The sequence below is a fragment of the Suricata suricatta genome, chromosome 2 (genome assembly GCF_006229205.1).
Source record: "Suricata suricatta isolate VVHF042 chromosome 2, meerkat_22Aug2017_6uvM2_HiC, whole genome shotgun sequence".
Lineage (NCBI taxonomy): Eukaryota > Metazoa > Chordata > Mammalia > Carnivora > Herpestidae > Suricata > Suricata suricatta.
Genome location: NC_043701.1, coordinates 157,015,295 through 157,039,677, shown reverse-complemented (window position 1 = coordinate 157,039,677; position 24,383 = coordinate 157,015,295).

Genomic DNA, 24,383 nt, shown 5'->3' with positions numbered 1-24,383 from the left:
TGCTCTTGCCCTCTCTGGGACCCCACGTTCCCTCCCCCACAAGTAATCAAGCCTATTTGGTCAATATCCTCCAGCCAGGGATGTGCCTCTCCCCTTGGGGTGGGGTTAGACAGTAGTTCTCCGAGAAAGTTAATGGGCTGCATTCTTGTTTAACAATTTGCCTCTTGTAAAGTTGGTTTGGTTAGTATGAATCAGACATGCGCTGATTAGATTCAGCTCAACTTTATGCCTGGGTACCAGATTTCCTGGTGTCCTCACTCCTATGCCCTTATTATGTAAGGGAGATATGAAACAACCATTCATGCATGTGTGCATTTTCACATTGATTGAGCACCTTTTAAGTGTAAGGCCCTGTGCTATATGCTGTGGGCACAGAAAGGGTACTAATATCTTTTGAGTGCCTATATTGGGCCACTTTGGGTGCTTTTCATACATTATTATGCAATGATTAAGACACTATCCCTGACTTAAGGTGTATATTTTTGAAAACATTTGTTGACAAGAGATGTAAAAGTGCTTAAACAAACAAACAAAAAGAAAGAGAAAAAGAAAACAAACTCAGAGTTCCACAGGGAGAAAAAAAATGCATGCAATAATTACCATACATGATAGACTGTAAAAACAGCAGAAACATTTGGGGGAATAAGACAATCTCTGCTAGTGGGAGAGGTTTATGAACTAACCCTTCAACTTCAAATGGACTTCCTTATATTTTTCACAGTGACTCCCTAGATTCTGAGTCGTCTATACTTTCATTTTTCTTTTCCACCTCTGAGATGGGTAAATACCTTGCCCATTGTGTGTCAGCGGCAATTTTACCTGTTCAGGCAGCAGATCAAGGCAATGATATGGACCCAATGCATCTTGATTTCAGCATGGCGTTTTGACAAATGCTTTACCTGGTGCCCTTGAGGATGTGATGGGGAAATGAGAATTGGGTCACAGGACAGGAAGTGGAGTCATAGCTGGATGAGCAACCACAGTCAAAGAATGTTGATTAGTTTTTCTGTGTCAACCCAAAGGAGGTCTCTAGTGGCATGCCATGGAGCTCTGTCCTTGGCACTGACCTCATTGGCATTGTTACCTGTGACTCGGAAGACAACGTACAAGGTGTTCTAATCAAGTTTGCAGCAGACACAAAGCTGGGAAGTATAGTTACCACTATAGATGCCAGAATGGAAATAAGAAATGACCTCAACAGGAAGGAACACAGAGCTGAAACCAACATGATGGGATGAGAAGAGAGAAATGCAAAGTCCTACATTTAGGTTAAAAACTAATTGCACAAGTACCGGATGGGGTAGACCTGGTTTGGCAGCAGTCCAAGTGAAAATGACCTATTTGTTTGTTATTCTGTAAATTGGCCACTAGCTCAGCCTCGTTCAACTGTGTTATGTGGTTGATACATGATACATAAAGTGAACACAATCTTGGCTACATTAAGGAAAGTAGAGCATCTCTGGTCTAGATCATAACATGGTCTCGACTGGCTCACAACTGGTGAATCATGACTGGAGCACAAGGCTCAGACCTGGGCCTTACAGAGTAAGAAGGACATTGAGAAATTGGACCACGTCCTGAGAATGGAAGCCAGACGGTGCAGGAGCTGAAAGTCATGTCCATAAAGAAGGCTTGAGGGAGCTGAAAAATTTTGGCCTGGGAGAAAACACAACTCAAGGGGCACATGAGTGCTGCTTCAAACATGTGACAGGTTGTCCTGTGGAGGCTGGAGCAGACTTCCCCAGTGGGTACCTCTAGGAAATGTCATGACTTCTCTCTTTTCTCCCCATCTCCCAGGAAGAAGACCATTCTACAGCCCATCAGGTCTTGAGGGTACTGACTGGGGCATCTTCGTAGGGGTAGAGCCTGAGCAGGCTGGGGAATAAATAAATGCACAACATGCAAATATGCTCTTGATCTCTTGTGCTCTCATCTACTTCTTGTTGGCAAATATGGCCTTTCCTCGAGTTGAGATATTAAAAGCCAAGCATTGGGTAGACATTTTGGCATGGAAGTTGGCAAAGAAGGCCTTTCAGCTGGTTTTGGTTCTAGGCTGTATTCATTGAGGTAAAAGAGTTGTCCAAAGGGTTCAGTGTGGCTCACTGGCACCCTGCATTGGAGACTGGGGCCAAATCCCAAGAATAATAACCTATTTCTTTGCCTTGCCTTGTTCCTTCTGTTCTGCAGTCCTGGGTACCTCTCATGGTAACATGGCAGGATTCCCTTATTTGGGTCCCTGAGCAAGAATTATAGGTATCTTCCCAACAGTCTCCAATAGTCATGGAATAATTAAAGTCTATCAAGGTAGACAGACTTACCTACCTGTTCAAGACCTTGTTTTGGTTTGTCAGCTGGGTGACCTTGAGCAAGTTCCCTAAACCTCTCTTTTCAGTTTCCTCATTTGTATTAATGAAGCTAATAATAGTTCTTACCTCCAAGGATTAGTGTGAGGGCCAGATGCAGTATTACACATAAGGTTCTTAGCACACTGCTGGTCACAGAGGAAGGGCTCAGTATTAGCATAACTGTTGACCCATATTTCGCTCTCCACAACTGCTGCCATCCCTGGGCAGAGATAAGAGAGGAGAGGATATAGGTGTGTGTAATGTTTATCATGTGGCAGTAACACTACACTTTTATCTTCTAATCAAGAAAGTGCCCAAGAACACAAGTGAGTAAAAGAAATGCTACTATAGGAGTATTCTTAAATCTGCACAATTAAATTTAAGAAGTAAATAATTTGCAAATTTTGCCACTTTACTTTTAGGAAACATGACTGGCAGCATATGTCACAACTGATCACACTGTTGGGCACTAAGACACCTAGCTGGGAGTCCAGTTCTCATAACACTGTGTGTGTGTGTGTGTGTGTGTGTGTGTGTGTGTGTGTGTGTAAACAGAGAGAGACAGAGACAGAGACAGAGACAGAGAAAGGGACAGAGACAGAGAGAAAGGGGGAAGAGAGAGAGGACCCAGAGAAGATGGGGTAAAAAAAGATGGAGAGAGAGAAAAGGAGAGAGAAAGTGGGGAGGGGGAGAAAGAGACAGAGAGAGAGAGATGCAAATCCATGAGCTCTCCCCTTGGAGATCTGGACCCAATAGGTCTTGGAGGGCACTGAGCTTGCTGCCATAGTTTCTGGAATTTTGAGCAGCGGTGTTCCAGAAAATAGAACCTGTAGTTATTTATGGAATTGAAGCACCCTGTAAAGAAAAGTTCAATAAAAAGGAGACTTTTCTGAAAAGTAGAAGTATCCAGCTGTGGGGCAGACAGGGCCATGGAGCTCCCTCTTGCTGGAGGCTCTCACACAAGAGTCTGCCACAGAAGCTCACAGGCAGAGCATGTGTGTGCTTACTCGGCGGAGGGCGGCCCCAGGCCAGCCGCCTCCCTCCCTCATTGCTGGGAGCACTAAGCAGCTGGTTGGGATGTCAAGGAACTGGAAGGGAGACCCCCCCCCACGCTGGGGCAAAAATTTGTCTCAGACAAGCTTCTTTTCCTTTCCTTTCTCTCTCCAGTTTGGGTGGCAAGGAGGTGGGTAAACACGCAAGGTCGAGGCCTTTGTATCAGGGGCACTTGGGTAGTTTATTTGGTAGGTATCTGACTCTTGATCTCAGCTCAGGTCTTGATCTCAGGGTCATGAGTTCAAGCCCCAGGCTGGGCTCCACAGTGGGCACAAAGCGTACTTTCACACAAACACACACACACACACACACACACACACACACACACACACACTCTCACACATACATGGACTCCATCTCTGGTAAGCCATTCCTTGACAGAACTGGAGAAGCCCTTCTCGAAGAAGTGCTTGCACCTTAGGAAGGGGACTTCTGATAGTGGCAAAACCCTATGAAGCTGTATTTAGGAGCTAGCGAGGACATTCCCATTCTGTCATAAACTAGCACTTCAGTATCTACACATCCTCACTGCTAGAGACAATGTAGTGAGAGGTTATGAGCAGGCCATGCAGTCCAGTAGGAACAGAATGTGAGCTACGTATGTCATGTAAAATTTTCTAGTAGCCACATCCAAAACAGGAAAAAGAAACCAATAAAGTTAACTTTAATGACATTATTTATTTATTTAAATCAATGTGTATCCAAAAACATAACCATCATAACATGGAATCAATATAAAAAATTAATAATTACCCATTTTACATTCTCCCTCTCTTTTTGCACTGTCTTTTAAATTGAGGTTATAGTTTACATTTAAAACTCACCTCCGTTCAGACTAGCCACATATCAAGAGCTCAGTAACCATATCTGGAGAGTAGCTACATTATTAGACAACATAGTTGTAGTCCCTAAACTATCCCAAAGGCTTCCTAGCTTTACTACTTTACTAGCACATGACCTCAGGCAAGTTATTGAACTTTTCTTTATCTGAATTTCCTCCTTCATAAGTAGCGATAAAAATAACAGTGTCTTCACGACAGAGTTGCTGTGAGGAGTAAATGAGTTAATATGTGTAAAGCATATAGAACAGTGGCCAAGCATGAGCAAGTTGTTCAGAAATTCAACCCTCCCCATTCCCTCACATAGAGAGGGCAAGAGTTTTCGTCTCTTTCGTATAGATAAGACATGAACATTTATTAAGTCCCTCAACATGGAAGGCTCAAAACTAGAGGTCATGATCTCATTAAATTCCCCAGTAACCCAGAGGAAGAGATCATTGCCATGTTTTCATGATGAAGCTCAGAGGAATCATTTAACTTGTCTCAGGCCACACAGCATGTACATGGCAGAACAGGGATTCAAACCCAAGTCTCCTGGCTCTAAAACCCTATTCTTTTCACTAACCTATGTGGCCCAATGTGAAAAAGATGACCCAAGCTGTTAGAGCAGGTAGGGGCCACTCTGGGCCTTGAGCTGCCACCTGATTCCTCCAGCCAGCTCCCCCTCCACGAAACTGCCCCCAACCAAGGGTAGGAGTGAGCCACCATAATAGGGTGATGGTGGGGAGATCTTCCCCGGGGTTCCTTCAATTACATCTCTTTAGGTGGATCCCCAAGTCTGCCAACAACACTGGCCTTGGCACTCAAGCTGAAGAAGCAGAGGGGATGGAAGAAGTGGGGGTTTCTCTGATTTTACCAAAAATACTTCAAAACTTTGGAGCCTATTCTCACCCAGGCTCTGCCCAATGTCTATCCCTTAAGTCCTCAGTGCTTTGGGCACTCTGGCTAGAAAGACACAGCAAAAAGATGCATCCTATTGCCTCCCCCTCACTGCCCCTTGCCCCAAGATATCCCAACTCTGCAGCCTGCAGGTGAGAGGTGATCATAGGAAAAGGACTAAAAGAAAAACAGGAGACCCAGGAACCAGGATCCAGTTACGGGTGGGGGGGGGTGGGGGGGGGACAAGAGAGATAGTGAGAGCTATTGAGAACAGCAATGCAGCAAAAAGAGCTTTTAGTGATAATTAATAATTAACATTTCTAATGATGTCCCGGCGACAGGAAGAGGCCAGCACAGGGCTCTGGGGCACGACTCACTCGGGGTGACTGCGACCTCCAGGAGGACCAGCAGCCTCATTAACCTCCCTGAGCTTCCCATGCACCCCTCATGCAGCCGGTGGGCTGCTGGGTGCCGAGATGGCCATCGTCATGACAGTCGGAGAAGGGGGAGGCTAGGGGTGATTTAAGAGGGATGGGCTGCCAGTATGAGAGGGGCGCTAGGGAATTCCTTTTCTGGACTTGTAGATCTAGCTCCTATGAAAGCCAAGTTTCCCTGGCCAAGGCAAGCAGCTGAGGGAAGGCATGTGCAAAGACATGGAACACTCTTGGGGAGCAGCAAGCAGCTAAGAGCCAAGAGCCAAAAAAAAAAAGAGGGGGGCAAGGCAGTGGAAGGAATAAAGACCAGGGAGTGCTTTGTAGGGCATAGGAGCTGTCCCAGGAGGGGGCAGGTTTGGCCAAAGCCAGGAACAGGAGGGACTGGCTATGTGGTTATGGCTATCATGGTAATGGTCGGTCTGGATGGTCACCCAAAATGCATACACTGCAACCCTGATCCCTAGTGTGACTGTATTTGGAGATAGAGCCTTCCAGAAGTAATTAAGGTTAAATAAGGTCATAAAAGTGAGACCCCAACCAGATGGGATTGGTGCCCTTATAAAAGGAGAAGGAGACACCAAGGAGCCCTGTCCTGCCCATGCGCACACAGACAAAGGCCATGTGAGAACACACCAAGAAGGTGGCTGTCTGCAAGTCACAAACCAGAACCTTGATCTTGGACTTCCCAGCCTCCAGAACGGCAGAAACAAAGTTCTGCTGTTTAAGCCACCCAGCCTGTGGGATTTTCTTTGGGCAGCCTGAGCAGACCAATATAGTGACGGTTGGAAACATCATGGCAGTCAAAAAAATGAGTTAGAGGCTTTTGGCAACCGACCATCCCAGTTTACCCAGAACTGAGGGTGTTCCAGGGATGCAATGTCTTCAGTGTTAAGGCTGGGACAGTACCCAACCAGCCAGGATGGTTGGTCACCCCAGCGAGTAACAGCAGGAACAGTAGGGGCAGGGGTAGTGATGGCAGCAGCGGCAGAGGTGGTATAATAATTACCTGATGCTTTCTATGACGTTTATAACCAATTCTACATTTATTCACTTGTAAGCTGCCGCATTCCTAAAGTTTGAGGATGCACTAAGCCCTCATACATACACAGGGCTTTACAGATGCAAAGCATTTTCACAAACAAATCTGACCTACCCTTCTGAGCCAGGCCTTTGCCCATCGAACTCGTTTGGCCCATTTTACCCCAAAGGCTAGCATGAACTCAGCTAGCTGGAGGGTCCCTCTGCCAAAGCCCCCTCCCCCAACACGAGGTGCCAAGCAGATCCCAAGGGCCTCCTTCCCAGAGCTCAGTTTCCTTCCAGCCAGGTGAGCTGGGCCTCAGGAGCTTCGTGAACTCTCCAGGGGCTTCTGAGGAAGAACCGTGCTCCAAATGCCAAACAGTGGTTCTATCCCCTGCTGCTTAGATTTACTTTAATTGTTATAACCTTGTATTTTGATATAATGCCAAATTTACAGAAACGTTCCAAGAACTTTATTTAAAAAAATCTCATACCCCCCTTTCCAGATTCATTAATAGTTCACATTTTGTCCATTTGCTTAAAGGTATCTCATTCTAGGGGTGCCTAGGTGGCTCTGTTGGTTAAGCGTCTGACTCTTGGTTTTAGCTCAGGTCATGATCTTGCGGTTCATGGGTTCAAGCCACATGTCGGGATCCGCAGCTTACAGTGAGGAGTTTTCTTGGAATTCTCTATCCCCCCCCACACCTATCTCTGTCCTTCCCTACTCACACCATCTCTGTCTCTCAAAATAAATCAATAAATAAACTTACAAAAATAATTTTTCAAAATTTCTTTAATGACAGAAAGACATATGTGATATATAAGCAAATACATCCGTATATTGGGAGACATATGTATACTTTGGCAGCTCAATGCCTGCTTACCAATACAGATGCATCCTGTTAACCTTTGGTGGCAGATCATGGTTGTCTGGGGATGGGGGTAAAGGGAGATTGACTGGGATAAGGGCTAATGGAAATGTTCTATATCCCAATTATGGTATATACACATGCCAAAATTCATCCGTCTAAATGAATGTTTTCAATATGTATATGTCATTGTAAGCAGTTTGTACGTCAATAAAGTGATTTTTTTCAGTGTAGCCTTTTAAATTTTTTTAAATTTTTAATGTTTATTTCATTACTTTTGAGAGAGTATGTGACAGCGGTAGAGGGGCAGAGAGAGAGGAAGATAGAGGATCCGAAGCAGGCTCTGCCCTAACAGCAGCGAGCCCGACATGGGGCTCAAACCCACGAACTACAAGATCATCACCTGAGCCTAAGTCTGACACTTACATGACTGAGCCACCCAGGCACCCCCCCCCCACCAGGCTCTGTTCTAAGCACTTTACAGAATGAACTTGTTGGACCCTCACAACGAGTCTGTGGTGTACAGGCAATCACAGTCCCATTTTACAGATCAGAAAGGAAGGTTAGCTAGTAGCCCAAGATGGCACAGCTAAAAAAAAAAAGTAACAAAACAGGACTCTGCACCCAGGCAGGCTGGCACCAGGGCCGCTGCTCTTCAGCACTAAACTAAACTACCTCTTAGTGTGATAGCAAGAAACCAGGTCCTGTCTGTGTGGATGACGTGCTGCACAGTAGAGGTGTCCCCCTGAGCGCCTGGGACCAGCCAGTGGGCAGAGCGAAGCGGACTGTCCCTGGGGCTTCACTGCTGAGCACCCACACCACAGGACTTGGCTCCGCGGTTCCCCGCCCTCCACACTCCCCGCGACTGCCAGTCCCGTCTCCAGTGCTTTCCAGCTGCCTGGCTTTAGGAAGCCCCCACTAATGCCTTCTAGCCCTGTGCTGGAGACAGACTTGAACATTTAAGCCACTCTGCCAGTCCCCGAGAGATATTAACAGAAAATAAATACATGTGTGTGATTTCCTGAAGTTATTCTGTGTTTCAGAAGCTGGAACTGCTCAGCGGTCTCTGCGGGGAAAGAAGTGGACCAGATTTCAGGAGTTCAAGCATGGACTTTGCAACTGAATTGCTGTGTGAGGTGGGGAATGTTATTTCCCTTCTCTGGGGCTCAGTTTTCTCACCGAAAATAACAGGAGGTTAGATCAGTTCAGGGATTCTTGGCTGATGGACCCCTGGGAAATCCATGGATGAGCTTCCAATGTGCAAGGAACCCTCCATAATTTGTATGCAGAGTGTTTTGTGCATGTGGCTTAAGGGGCCCATAGATTCTTTTGATTTTCAAAGGGACACACAATTATTCTAAAATTACAACCTCACTTGCCTGCCAAAATCCTGTCTAGTTCTAAATGTCTAAGATTCTATGTGTTCATCTAAGTCTTTGTACTACACACCAGCTTGAAACCTTCATTTATAGAGAATGACAAAGGAGACCCAGGACATTCGTGGCAAAGAGAGGACTAGCACATGATCTCCTGATTGTAGTGCAGTCTTTTTCATTCATTCATTCATTTATTCATTCATTCACTGTATATCCACTATAATAATTCTGTGTTGTTCAGATGATGGGTTTTGACACATGCTGTGAGTCCCTACAAGGTTCCAGGGCTTAACACAGCACAGAGCACATGACAGATACTTGGTGGAGGAAACAGTGCATAGGGAAGCTAACCAGATCCTGTGAATGAAAATGTGGGGAGAAAGACTGAACCCCAAATGAGGAGATCGAAGTTTTGGCCTCAGCATGGTTCCACACAAAGGCCCTTCTTTTTCCATCTGTAAAATGAAGGAATAGGCCAGCTAAGCTCCATGGCCCCTGCTGGATTTAAGGCTCCAGGATGTCAGGACTAGCTCTGTCTACTTGGATGGAGTTGAGAAACAGCCATGTCTAAGAACTACCAGCTTCGTTTTTGAGTTATCTCCTATGCTGTAACAAATTAGCCTAAATTTCAGCAACTTAAAGGGCACGTGGGTGGCTCAGTCAGATAAGCGGCTGACTTGTGGTTTCAGCTCAGGTCATGATCTCTCAGTTCATAGGTTTGAGCTCTACATGGGTCTTTATCCTGATAGTGTGGAACCTGCTTGGGATTCTCTCTCTCTCTCTCTTTCTCTCTCTCTCTCTCTCTCTCCCCTCTTCTCTCTGTTTCTCTCTCAAATAAATAAGCATTTTTAAAAAAAGCATTTATTCATTATCTCACATACTTTCTGAGGGTCAGGAATCTAGATAGTTCTGGCTCAGTCTCTCTCATAAGGTTGCCATCAAAATGTAGGCCAGAGCAGGACTCATCTGAAGGCCCACATGGAGGCTCCGCTTCTAGGCTCACTCCTGCGGCTGTTGGCTCGAGGCCTAGTTCTTGCCCCATGGACCTCTCCACAGAGCAGCTCACCCCACAGCTGCCGGCTTCCCCCAGAGCAAGCGACCCGAGAGAGAGAAAGAGTTGCCAACATGGAGGCTGAAAGGCCTTTTTATAACCTAACCAGGAAGTGAAATACTATCACTTTGGTTGTATTTTATTGGTTGTACTGATCAATTCTGGTGTAATAGAGGAGGGACCCACACAAGGCGATCATTTGAGGGCCATCTGGGAGGCTGGCAGCCATACCCAGGCTGGAGACAAATCCCACAAGGCCACTGCTCATAACTTTTGGGGGGGTGTCACAGTGGGGAGAGCTTGGGTCTGAGCCAGCATCGTCAGTGGAATGTTCCATGTGTTCCTTTCCAAAGTAAAGGCAGGAATTCTGCAGGGCGCCTCACTGAAACCTGTAAGGATGAGTGCAGAGCCGTGTAAGAGGCGTGGTAAAGACCACACCAAATAACCCAGTAAAGCCTCAATTAGCCAGAGAAAAGTAAGATAGTACCTTTACTCAGTCACAATTTTTTCCCTCCTCAACTATCCCACTCTGATACATAAATCTAGATACTATGGCTGATGATAAGGAGATAAGTATATTGCTGTTACAGAATTCTAAAGAACCCTCAAAGGGTCTGTACCTATGAGCTTGCATGCTGTCTACATCAAAGATATTGTGAGATACTGAAAAATCCAGAATTATCAGTGGATGATCTGTTACTTTTATTTTTGCTTGCTAAGACAGAAAAGTGAAATAAAACATTTTAGGAAGTTTTTAAAAATTAACATTTCTAACAATGTAGCCTTTCTGCTGAACTTCCATCTAATTAGGAAACTAAATTAACCAGACCATTTCACTTCCTCCGTAAATGGGATTGGATTTCTTGTGGTGGCCACTCAGACTCCTTTCTCCATTTCCCTGACATATCCGGCTCTTCCCACCCCTGTCTTTCGTTCCTCCCACTGCCTGGAATTCTTAGTGAGCCTGCAGTTAGAGTAAGAAGAGGTGAGTTCCAGTCTGTCCTGGGGCAAGACTCTTACATCCGGGGCATGACTCTTACATCCGGGGCATGTGGTCACGCTGAGCAACTCTTCCCTGGCTTATAAAGGAAGAGATTAAAGCATATGATTCTTTAGGTCTCTTTCACTCCTAACATTCTAGGACTCCTTACACTGACCATTCTCTCCCTCTTCACTTTCTCATATCCGACTGCTTTTTCAAGATGTAAGTAAAATACTTATCATCACTTTGGAGCCTCTCCTATGTCTGTAGACAGAAGCGATTTCTTCCTTCTCCATGGTACTGCAATTAGATGTTAACATTGTTTTATGCATTATGTATAAAATATACGCACATTTTGTCTCTCTAACCAGACTCCAAGCTCTCTGAGGACAGGGGCCTGGTCTTTCTTATTTTTATATCCCTTAGCACTGCACCTGGCACCTAGTAGGTGCGCATTCTGTGGTTTGAAGGGAAGTCCAAAGCGTTGTGGGTTTGCAGGACACAGGTGTACTGGATGCCCTTAGCCAGCAGGGGGAGCGCGTCTGCTCCTTAAAAGAAGAAGCCAACTCTGAACCTTTACTCTGGAGAGCTGATGGAGAGATTTACCTCTGAGAACGAGAGGCTCATGGGACTGGGATGCACACAGGGACGAATGAGAGCCTGTTATTTCTCACCAAGAAGCTACCATTTATTTTGTAAACTTAGTAAACAGAATAACATCTCAAGAACAGAAAGTAACCTTCATGATAAATTCAGAGCACTTCCTATCTCTAAGGCTTGCATGGAGTTACAACAGGGATACATTCTTGATTAAACACTGTGTACCTTGGGGCATTAAGTCTATGATAAATGGGGAGATAGGGACCTGCAGCCTCATTTCTTTTAAGGATATTTAATTACAAAATCCTGTAGTAAAATTACAGCCTTATGAAAATGGTTTCTCATCGAAGAGAGGGTCTAGAAAGAGGAGACAATGTCAGTGGTGGCTTTTGGGTTTTCCAAGAGCTCTCCCTGTGTCGCTGCACTCTATTCAGGGGTCAGAAAGAGGAAACAAACATCTCCCTTCAGAAAATAGCCCCCTGGGGAGGGAAGTCTCTCTCCTCACCTACCCCATGATTATGGAGCGCTAGGTAGCTAGGAACCCAGTAGGCAAAGATGTCTGGTAGATAAACTAGCTTCTCTTTAAAAGGACAAACACCTGCCAGTAATGAGTGACTCATTAGTCACTCACACCTTAGTATGAATTATACCAATAATTTTGTTCTAACCTCTCCTCCTCCAAAATGGGGGGTCGAGAATGGTCAGCTTGGTTGTATATTAAACGAAGTTGTAATTCTAGAGCACAGGATTCTCTGAGGGAGAAAAGCCAGGGTGATGAGCCTTAGTGGAAGGGCTTTGGGCAGGCAGAGAGGGGTGTGGGGGACCTGGAACAGAGGGAACACCAAGAGGTAGGTGATTGTGCCAAGAATCATGGTGACAGCAACTGTCCCTGGATTTTTCCAAGAGCCTGCTCCATGACCAGTCAATGCATCAAACCACGTGGTTCAATTTCTCATTAGGAAAATACAGCTCTTGGGCTTTCCTGGCAAGTTTCCTCCTCCATCACTGAGAAGCAGAAACAGGCAAGCCTGATGGTTTGACCTTGGGGTCTGGGTCCTTGTTTCACCTCTCAGAGACTGAGACGGGATCTCCTCAACCAGCAAGTAAGGAGTCATCTGACTCCCCTCCTAGGAAGCATACTGCTGAGGACGTTACTGTGCCTAGTGCATAGTGAGCCCTCAGCTGCCGCCGCCGCCGCTGCTGCTGTCAGTGCCCAGCACGTGAGAGGCCCTCGAGAAACACTGGTTGCTGCAATTACAGAATCATTCTGGGTCCTGAAGCCAGGGTCGGCCTGTGACACAAGGTCTGCTGCTCATTACTTACATCCACGTTAGCTTTTCACCCCTCAGCTGCCTAATTAGGAGCCAGAGCATGGTGCTGGAAAAAAAAACCAAGAAATCTGACAACCCCGGCTGTGCTCTCCCTCCCCCCCGCTCACTGTGGGAACTGGAGCTGTGCTCCTCAGGAGGTGAGCACCACTTCTAGGAATCAAATATTCTGAAGCGTCAGGTGGAAATGATCTGTAAGTGCCAGATGCCTTGTGGCAAAGCCCCATCACGTTCCAGCTATGTGACTTGAGACATGTCACTTAATTTACTTTTCTGTTTCTTCTCATCTGCAAAATAAAGACCATGAGGACCTGATACCACCCACGCCCATTCGGTGCCTGATGTAGAGTAGGAATTCGGTTAACATTAGCTTCCTTCCCTGACAACTCTGTCTCCTGCTCCCCCCACCCTATTAGGGCCTAACACATCAGAGCTTCAGGGACTCTGAAGACCAGCTGGCTCTGCCTTATCTTTCCAGATTAAGGAAGCTCATAGGGCAAGACAGAGGCAGGCCCAGGATGAGAGGTCAGGCCGCCCCTCCCAGTCTGTGCTCACCCCCAATAATCACGTCACCATAGTGGGGCTGTCAGCTCAGAGTTCAATTCTCCTGGTTTCATTTAGCCCGGCTTGTGGCTCTCCTCATTCTCTGAAATTGTATCAAGGAAGCTCTAACGACCATTAGCCACGGCGGTTTTTCCTCTCTGAGGTCACTCACATCTTCGGAGAGAAGCTCATCTGTGCAGGCAATTGTATTCTGCTCAGATTTTCAGCAGACCCTAGGAGCTGTGCCTGGGTCCGGGCTTCTCCTTACAAGTGCAGGATTCTAAATTCAAATTCACAAACCGGAGCCTGTTTTCTGGAGCACGTCCAAATGTGGGTGAGTGAGAACAGGCAGTTTATAATCCTGAGATGCTAATCTACCTTCCCAGGTTCTGACTGTGGTGGAGGAAGTAATAAAGTTGGAGAACAGAATAGGTTCCAAGCCTGAATGACCAATTAAGCCTCTTTTTAAATGACCAGGAGCAATATCTATAAGATACAAGCTAATTACAAGAATTAACAACAACTACTACCAAAAACCCCCAGACACTTCAACTCTATCAAATACTGAGGACCAGAATGCAAGCCATCTTATTTGTACTGCATCTAATAGTTTTCTGCCCCTCAAATCAAACCAAGCCCTAGCTCTGGCCTCAGTTCACTTCTGGTCCTGGAGGGATAGGGGAGGGGGCCAAAGAGGAAGGAGGCAAGGATGACAGGAAACCACAGGAGAAATGAGAAGGCCTCTGGTTAAATGCATAATATACTGGTTGAAGGGCCTTCCTCCCCACCCCCGCCACCTCCAATGGCGCACCCAGTGGATATTTATGGAGCAACTATTTTGCAAGCACTGCACTGAGCACTGAGGAGACGGTGGTGGCTGCCTCCATGGGGCTGACCCTTCTATGGGGAATACAGACTCCAAAGAAGCCTACAAATGAATAAACAAGATGATCTCAGAGAGTGCCTAGCCCTGAGCAGGAATGTGGTAAGTTAATGGGACAGTGAGGAACTGGGCTTCCCTAGGGGACCTTGGATGGACGGTTGGAATAGCATCCTTGAGGAGGTGACCACCGTGAGTTGAGACCTCCGTAATGAGTAATAAGCGATGGGTGAGCCTGAGAGGACAGTCCGCACAGAGGGCACAGCCAGTGCAAAGGCCCAGCCTGAAGAGGATCTTGAAGAATGTAGAGAATATCAGAGTGGCTACAGCTCAGGGAGCCAGAGCTGTGGTATGAGATCGGAGAAGGAGGCAGTGGCCGAATGGTGTAAGGCAGGTGGGGGTGGGGGGAGGGCAAGATAAGGAATAATTAGGTAAAAATGATCCCCGAGGTCAGACAAACCTGGATTTGAATCCAGCTTTAAGATTTACTCGCAGCATGACCTTGAGCAGGTTATTTAACCTCTGAGCCTCAGCTTCTTCATCTTTGAAATGGGAATGATGTTAATAGAACCAACCTCCCATGGCTAATGTGATGAATAAGTGACAAAGCCATTGGGTTACACTTGACAGTCAGTAAGTCCCAACTTCTACTACTACAGACTTCTTATCACGGATCCCCAAAGCCACCCCTCAAGGCCCTGGACCCAGTTCAGCTGCCACCACTCAGAGTACCACCAGGTGGCAGTCTTCCAAGCTTTTCTAGCTTCACCAGTGCCTGGTCATGCCTGTTTTGCCCTTGTTTTTACCCATTAGGGAAGTACAAAGACCCAAAGACTCTTGGAGACAAAGACTGGGTGGATACAGGGTTGCTGGAAATGTACAGGGAATATTCTCTGATTTCAGAAAGAAAATGTAATGGAGAGAATACCGAGCTGAGTCAGACTTGGATTCTAGCCTCTACTTCACCTGCAGACCAGTAGAACTTGGCAGTGCATTTGCTCATTCTGGGCCCCAATTCCCCCATCTACCTACCTCAGGGTATCATTGTGAGGCCCAGATGAGGCACCGTGTGTGCAATGGCTAGAGGCTGTTTAGAATGTACCAGAGTGTCTGGCCCAGCTTTGCCACTTACTTGCTGTTTACTTAACCTCAGCTTTTTCATCCATAAAACGGGCATAGTAATCAGAATTGGAGGCTTGTAGGGATGATAGGAGCAGTAAGAGCCTGTGAACAGCACCTAGCTCATGCAAGTGCCGCCTCAGTGTGTGCCGTTACCATTTGTAAAGCACCGTTTAGGTAGATCGGCTTATGAGCACAGGCCATGGTGGCTTTGATTGTGGTGCGTGCTGGGGAGCATTTGACAGAGGATGAGCTCCCCGAAGGCCACGAGTATGCAGAGAGAGGGGGAGCGCCACATGGAGATGGGGAGGGAAGGTGCCCCGCCACCCAGCCTGGGGAAACCTGGCCTGCCCTGTTGCAGGATGAAGGAGGAGGGGCGTCACCTGCTGGCCACAGCTCCCCAGCCTGTTCCTATTCCCTGTCTCTTTCCGCATGAGTTGGGCATCAATTCCCTGCTGTGCTGGAAGCTCCTTGAAGGCAGAGAAGGTTTCATTCATCTTTGTTCCCCCACTGGCCTAACACAGAGCCCACACCTAACAAGCTCTGAATAAATGCTGGCGGAGGCCCATCCATCCTGGACCGTGTAGTGAATTGGTCACATCCCAGAAGCCCTTGGGCTATGCACTGAGCCGGAACTCCTCCGGCCAGCCTACGAATTGGATGCTCTCCCTGTGACCTGGGGGTGTTGGTGTCTCTGTGCTAATGTCCTTATCTGTGAATGTGTGCAGAGTGTGCCACAAGCACAGGCAAGAGAAAAGATACCAGCTGGATTTCCCCAGCTTGCCATTTGCCCTGGACACTTCCCCCCTGCCTGGAAGGCTCGTAGGAGGGGGCACATGGCAGCAAGCACTATGTAATTGCTTATTGATAGGGAACGGGGGTGGGGGGGGTGGGGGGGAGGACCAGCAGAGTCATGGGGAAGGGCAGCAGGCACAATGGAATACACTTTGTATGCCAAAAAAGAGCACCCACATCTCTAGGCCTCCTTTGCCATATGAGAATTTCATTGAGACAGAGGGATCACTCCCCCTTTCTGGACCCGTTTCCTCGACTCCACTACAGGGAAAATACAAATACCCACTTCTTTGTCATAAAGGGCATAGTGCCCAGCCCACAGAAAGTGCTTAAATGCTTGTTGAATATCCCAATGAGGCAGTACATGAGACAACGCTTTGTAAATTCTAGAGCAGCTCTGTTAAAACTTGTCTGCCAAAGTACTCTCAAAGCAGAAGAAAGGGTACCCCCAGCCCCAGCCTGGGGTTCTGGGGGGATCTCACCCAACAGGCAGTTTGAAAGGTCTTTTGTCTAAAAGATGCATGGACAATGCATTCGCATTCAACTCCGTGATACATCTAGATTTGTCAAAATGAAAAGTGTATTTTCAATTTCTTACCAGTCAAATTACCTACCAACACCTCCTCTTGCCCCCCTGCCCCTAGCACATCTTCTGGTAAAAATGGGAAGTCCAGGAAGGCGGAGTGCTTTCACCTGGGGTGATCTGTGGTCCTGGAATGCTCCCCAGACATCCCTGTTTAAGGAGCGTGATGGAAAAGCACTCTGCAGGTTTCATTATTTGCATTTAATCTTGCGTTGGGCCAGCCTCCACACCCTGCTTTACGGAGGGAGAATACTTGGCCTTTGTCTGTTTGGGTCCAATCAACTCCCGAGGGGCCAGAATGCGCTCTCTCCCTGCACCCGGCAGCGCTCACGGGGCCCAGCCAGCAGGCAGTAATTGGACGGATCATACAACAAACAGCCTGCAGGGCTCTCTATTCAGAACTCAATGTTGTTACTGCCATTCTTGTTGCCTGAACCGCTGGCCCCAGCCTCCCTGGGGCCCCTGCCCTCCCCTCCCTGCTCCAGCCCCTGGCCTTGCCTTTGAGGTTTTGCCTGCCTCCTGAGATGTCCTAACCCCCCCCACTGCCTGCACCCCAGCCTTCCACGCAGACTCATAGCCACCTCGCTGGAAAGTCGGACCGTGCTCCAGCTCTTAAAGACCTCCAGGGGAGCCGTTTCTACCACCTCTGCAGGAATCTGGTTCTAACATCTCACAACTCTCGCGGAGAAGAAAGCCTTCTTTTCATGAAATCTCAATTCCTTTCTGTTGCAATGAGCATGGAGTTGCTTTTATTCTCTATAGTTTGAGCTATACTTAAACAACCTTAATTCCTCATAATTTTCTCCTCGCTCACAAGTGTGTGGAAGGCTGGCTTTGCCTCGGCTGGTCGGCCTTCATCTACCATGTGCATGGCCCTGGGGCAGGGCTGGGCTCTTGCCTCTGAGGAGTGAGCAGAGCACACTGAAACACTGTGGACCCTGCCGTCACAAGGGTGTGGCTGAGCTGCCATTGACCTTGCGCTTCTTTGGGTGCCTGGAAGAAGTGACTGAATGGACCCTGGTTGAGAGCCTCTGGTGCGCCAGATCCTAACGATGTTTACAGGACCTGTAAAGCCAGGTGTCTCTGAAAAGAGCAATTACTTGCTTGACTCTGTGGACAGTAGGCAATGACCAAGAGACTTCAGTTTGCATCCAGCTCTGCTTTTCGTTAGCTGAGCCAGGCTGGGCAGGCCACTCACCCCTTTGAGCCATCATTTGTGTCTACCACGTAGGTAAGTGTCGATGAGGATTTTTTTTTTAATTCTATAAAGTTTGGCACAAATTGAAAGGGTTACTGTAGATCGGGAGGAGAGAATGTGGAGGCAGGGGTACCTACAGATCTGGCAGTGCGGGGAATACAAAAGTGGGGTGGTGACGGTCTGGGTGTGAAGAGAAAGAGATGAAAGTGAGTGGCATTTCAAAGGAAGGACAGGCAGGTGGAGGTGACAGACTGCGCACAGAGATTGGAGGAAAGGGAATGACAACAGGTACCATTTATGGAGCGCTCATGATGTACCAGGCGCTCTGCTAAGTGCTTTGCATGCGTTATCTCCTGTGTTCCCTGTGAAAGTCCTATAATCGTTTTTACTGTCCTCATTTTACCCCTGCATCTCCAGACAACATCTCCAGACCCTGAAACTGAGCCTGTGAGAAATCCATTCTATCAGGAATGGAATGTGGTGTCAAGATGAGGATAGAGTTTTAGGACAAATCAGGAAAGAGCCAAGAGGTGCAGGGAGAAGCAGGGGGGGAAGGGAGGACCCAACAAACCCTGGTTAATGAAATCACGATGGAGTAATCAAAGCTAATGCCCCTTGCAAATTTCAAACATGGATTCCTTTTCCCAGATGCCATCAATTCTTGTCCATCTGTTCTTGTTAGCCCTCCACTTCTAACCCACCTCCTCTCTGAATTGTCTGGCTCCTCCCTTCCTCCCTCCTGATCTCTTCCCTGCCACCCAATTACTTTTTCCATCTTCTTTTGTGTCAATACTTGGCTCTTTTTTTTTAAGTTATTTATTTATTTTGTTATTTTGTTTTAGCTATTAATTTATTTATTTTGAGAGAGACAGTATGAGCCAGCAAGGGGCCGGGGGGAGGGGGAAACAGAATCCCAAGCAGGCTCCACATTGTCAGCACAGAGCCTGACGCAGGGCTCAAACTCATGAACCATGAGATCATGACCTGAGCCAAAACCAAGAGTCTGACCCTTAACAGACTGAGCCACCCAGCACCCCGATACTTGGCTCTTTCTTGATGACGAGATCTTCATACTCAGTTTACACATTCAAAACAGATTTGAAACATTCTCCTCCACCTTTCGCTTCCTCTCCAACATCATTCCTTCCCTTTTCTTTCTCCTTCTGATTCTTTCCCTCTTCTTATTTACACCTTCCTGTTCACTTTCCTCTCCTGTTCACTTTTCACACATCTTCTCTCTTCCCTGAAGATGAAACTGGCCAGGGCACTCCCAGCCCAGGAGCTCCTTGGCATATGCTACTGGCAAATGCCTGCTTCCACTCCCCAGCTGCTAAAGGCTTTATTATTATTATTCTTTAAACCATGACCATGAGTCCACGTCTGTCAGAAACCTGGCTGGGTTCGCAGCTGGATATGCCAGACCAGGATTGGCTGGAACCTGGATCAAGATCTACCCACCAAGGCAGGGACAGGATCTTGGGAGGTCCTGGGCACTGATGATAGAAGGAAGTGAGGCCATGTTCGGGGAATATCAAAAGAAGCTGGCATGAGGTAGTGGGCAGAGGCTCAAGAAGGCAATTGATATCAGGGATATGAGGCAGCAGGTGGTAATGACTCAGCTACTGAGAGGGAAATAAAGAATCTGGACCCCAGAATCCTAAACATCTGGGTCATATGGTTGGGTGCCAGGATGGGAGAATGAGACAGAGACCCAGTTATTGGAGCAAGCGTACCAAACAGAGCTCAGTCAGAAGAAAAAGGTAAGAGCAGGTACTAGGACCTGGAGCAAAAGCAAGGCAGGACCAAGGTCAGCAACAAGGCCAGCCTTAAGATTCAAGATGAAGCTTTCCTGCTGCTGACCTTGAGCTCCAGAGAGCCCCCTGACCATGAAAAGTATTGCTGGCTGGGCATCTCAGGCACGAATTGAGAGCTGTGCAGTCAGGGGCTCACCATGGCGAGCCTTGTCCCTGTGTCATACTCTCAGCCAGCCTCTCGGATTGCAAAGCCACCCTACAACAGTGTGAAAACTTCAAAGCACCCAAGGCACCTAGGTCCAAGGCACCTAGATTAACATGATTACCAGAAGTCTACCCGATGCATGGCTCCCAGGCTCCCCCCAGCCCCAAGGGGCTCTGACCTTTCTAACCAGCTTTTCTAGGATTCCATAATGCTCTCCTTTTGCTAGTCTCCTTTCTCAGGTCTGCCCTCTCTCCACCTGGACAAATTTCCTGTAGCATGCACTCCCATTCTAAGCGCTTCTAAATTAGCTCTCTCTGGCCAGCTGGAAGTCCACCATGGTTTGTGGCTTCTCTGCAAGATCTTCTTCTCCTTCACCCCTCCTGACCTCCCCTTATAAATCCATTCCATGCATCTGTCACTTACAGGCTGCTCTTCTCACAAATGCATCTGAAACTCACCATCCATCTGATAAATAAGGGTTTCTGAGAAGAAAGGACAACAGTGAAATACTGGTTGGTTTGAGAAAGGGTTATTTCTCTACTGTCCCTTAAACTCCTCCCTTCTTTCAGTTTGTGATTTCTCACTCACGACCACGGCTGCTGTCACACGCCCTCACAAAACCATTCTTTTCTTTGGGGACAACCAAACCTAATTCCACAACCCCTCATTTGCAACTCCAAGTTCTCAAACCTCTCAACATCAAGAGGTGGATTTTTTTTTGGGGTTTTGTTTGCGGGTCTGGTGCCAAAACACATCTGGTGACAAAACCTGACCTAAACTGATGTGAAGCCACTTTATCCTCATGCCTGCTTAGTGAGAACGTTCATATATCTTACTGCAGAAATATTAGTGCACCCTATTAAGAGATGCTGCCCAAGACCCCACAGGGGATATTTCAGAGCGTATGGTAGCTTTCTGAATTCTACAACCCCGTTGGCTTCAAGGGATGCACATGCGGGCTTGAGGAATTGTAGCAACCTCTCTGTTCTTTTGCAACAGACCTGTTGGAACAGAAGTGTCTCTAAGATCTGAGGTTCCCTGGCCTTTTCTTTCCATCTGGAGAGTGAGAAGACAGCCAGGTAGATCAGTGAGGGTGACAAGAAAAGCAAGGATAGCAAATCTTCTGCTGTGGAGACAGAAGGGCTGATTTGGTGTGACTCTAAGTGGCTCGTGTAACCCGTCTGAGGCTAGACTACAGGAGGGAGCTCGTTTCCCAGAGCCTCTGCTCCAACAGGCTTTCAAGATAACTGAAATGACACACACAAAATGTCTTGAGCTTTTAGAAAACAAAGTGCCACATAATCTTTTTAGTATTTTTTAAAGTAAATATGTTTAATTGGAATAAATTAATCAGCGAACGCTATGTGTTCACTCCGTGCTGAGTTTCACACTGGCTTCCATGAAGTAGTCACGTGTAAGGTACAAACTCTGGACTCAAAGGGGCTTCCGTTCTGATAGGATGGCCAAGTTTTATGCCTAAGAAATAATTAGAAAACTGGACAATATGCACAACACAGTGCTAAGATGTTGCAGACCTGCAAGAGAGGAGAAGAGGCAAAGCCTGCGGGCTAGAGCAGTTTGGGAAGGGGGTGTGGGAGGTGAGAATTAGTTTGGGTGTCAAAAGATGAGAAAACCTCTTAGGCAAGGATACCAGAAAGGAATGCACAGGTTTGTGGGAGAATAGTACGGAGGCAGACTTCACCAGAGTGGAGAAGGCTGGAGTCAGGGTATTGGGAGGAGACTGAACACACCAGACTGGGTAAGGAGTGAGTTGAAAACGTGTGTGTCTAAGTCTGCATATGCAGTCATAACAAAATACCACAGACCAGATGGCTTATACAACAGAAATGTATTTTCTCACAGCGGGAGGCTGGAAGTCCCAGGTCAAGGCTCTGGTTGGTTTGGTTTCTTCGGAGGCCTCTCTCCTTGGCTTACAGATGACCACTTCTCTCTGTGTCCTCACATGACCTTTCTTCTGTCCACATGCAGAGAGAGAAGGAAACCTCCAGGGTTTCTTTATTTTTTTTGCAAAGACACCAATCCTAAGGATTAGGTTCTACCCAGTGATCTCTTTTAATCTTAATTACCTCCTTAAAGGCTCTATCTCCAAATACAGTCACACGGGGAGTTAAGGCTTTAACACATAAATTTGGAGGTGGAGTGGGGGTGGGGAGACACAATTCAGTCCATAACACTGTGCACGTGTCCCGAGAAAGCAGGGTGTGTCTAGGCAGTCTGGGAGGGCAAGATGTCTACAATGAGATAGCAGGACAGGGTTGGACTCTGAGTGGACACAGACATGAACTGAGTGAATGGATGTGTAAGACATTAGATGAATTAGAAATTATAGGACCAGGTCTGCTTGGCTCACGGGCTCAACCCTCATGAGCTCAAGTGCAGAAACCAGACTGCATTCCCTAGAGAACTTCCTGGAAAAAATGTCTCCGTCATTTCCTGCATTTCTCTGTCCTTCCCCAGCACCTCTGGTCTGTTGCACCCTTACTTGTCTAGCTGCAGGGAAGTGTGACATCATTATAGAGCTGTTTTGTGCAGACAGCATAGTCACATCTGGATGACTGATGCTGATAATTACTGCACTGGTTACTAAATCTGCTGGGTTTAGGTGAGGTGAGGCTCCACAGCTGGGGCCGCTGCTCACAGCTTCACCAGCAGAGAGGTGAGAACAAAAACCAAGAAAGGTGTGCTTAGGTGCTTGGGATTGAGTGAAACTGCTTAATTACCAGTCACTTGCTATCTCCCTGAGTTGAAGTTTCTCGCTAAGGAACACTCATTGATCAGACAGAACATGACAACCTGCAACTTGCCTCCACAGTAAGAAGGTGGTGGGGGCTAAGATGCAGAAACAAGTGTGGATGCCAGGGGCACCCATATGACTCAGATGTCCTCCAAACAGGCTGATGGCATGATGCAGCAGCAGACTGGACTCTATGGAAAGAGCTCTGAATCAGGTGTGTCCTTGGGGAGAGTTTCTGCTAAGTGAAGGTTCTTAATCTGGGGTCTTAGATGAACTTTTAAGGATCCATTAACCCCCTACATTTGCATGGCAACATGTATGCGCGTATGTGATTGACCATTTTTCTGAGAAACAAGCCCCTAACATTAATCAGATTCCTGAAAGGCTCAAAAGAGTTCTTTTGATCTCCGAAAGGGAAAAGACTACACACCACTGCTCCAGACCCCCAAAGAAACAGGTGGACATCGGGCAGAGCCCCAGGAAAGACTTGAGATCCCTAATGATCCTGACATGATACTCAGAGAGGTGTTTGCGTGTGTGTGCATGTGTGTTTGTAGATTTTTCTAGAGGGAGGATTCAACAGTTTTTGCCAGATTCTCAAAAGGGTCCACAACCCTCAAAAGACCCAGAACCTGAGCTTGTTCCAGGGCCCAACAGCTAGACATATTGCCTATGCTTAGCTACTTCTTTCCAGAGGACAATCACAGAGACCTGAAAACAGGCCCCAAAGTAGCTTCTGGTAGTTCTGTTCAAAGCCTGGGATAAGTGGGACCAGGGGCTAGTTGGCAGACGGGCCTCCATTAAAACACACACACACACACACACACGAGTCATTTTAAGAGTCCAGTACCCAGAAGCCAGAGTGATGGTCACAAAGCCCTCAATAGATGGAAAAATAGTCCTAGCTCCCTCCTTTCTGATGGTGTGCTCCCAGGTCCTTCCCTTCCAGTGCCCTCTGCCCCAGCTTTCAGAAACCCAAAGACTACTCATGGAAGCTCAAAACTCATCCAGTAAATCCTTACAGATCACCTACTATGTGCCAGATTCTATGCTAGGTGCAAAACAAAGGACTTGGTTTCAGAGTGTTATCGACCTAGGCCGGTTTCCTGCCCAACACACGGGTATTTGGGGCACTGCTGACCTAGCGCAGTCTTCTCCAGCTTAGCCGGCATAGTCCCGGGTCAAGAGAGACTGAGAGCATCTCGACCACCGCAGTGGGCTGGGGTCGAGGAGGGGGTTCGCAGTACCTGTGAGCAAAGCAGTGAGAGACTGGAAGGACCAGAGCGGGTAGGCCTACTGGTGGACCCCAGATTAAGCTCAGCCCCGGGGGTTCCGGGGTGGGGACACGGCGGAGGCACTGCAGGCGGCTCGCGGGGCCTGGGGGAAGGGGACGCGGCCCGCCGCCTCCGCCACCGCGGCTGCCACGCTCGCTCTCCGAGCCGTGCTCGCCCGCTCCCCGCCCTCTGGTGCCGTCGCGAAGCTCAGCTCTCCATACTGAACAGTCCCCGGGAGGCGCTCGGACACGTTCCCAGGCCGGATAAAGATCGGCTCAGCGCTCGCTCCGCAGCGCGAAATCTCGCCGTCAGCGCGCCTCGCGCGGCCGCTCCGGCCCTGCCCGGCGACGCCAGATCGCTATCTGGGGGGGAAAGGCAAGGCAGCGCCGCCGCTCCCGCCGCCACCCTCGGCCTTGCGCGCCGGGGTGTTCACGGGGCCCCGGGGCTCGCCTCCCTCCCCTCGCCCCTGGCCTTCCTTCTCGGCGCTTCCTCCTGGGGGACCCC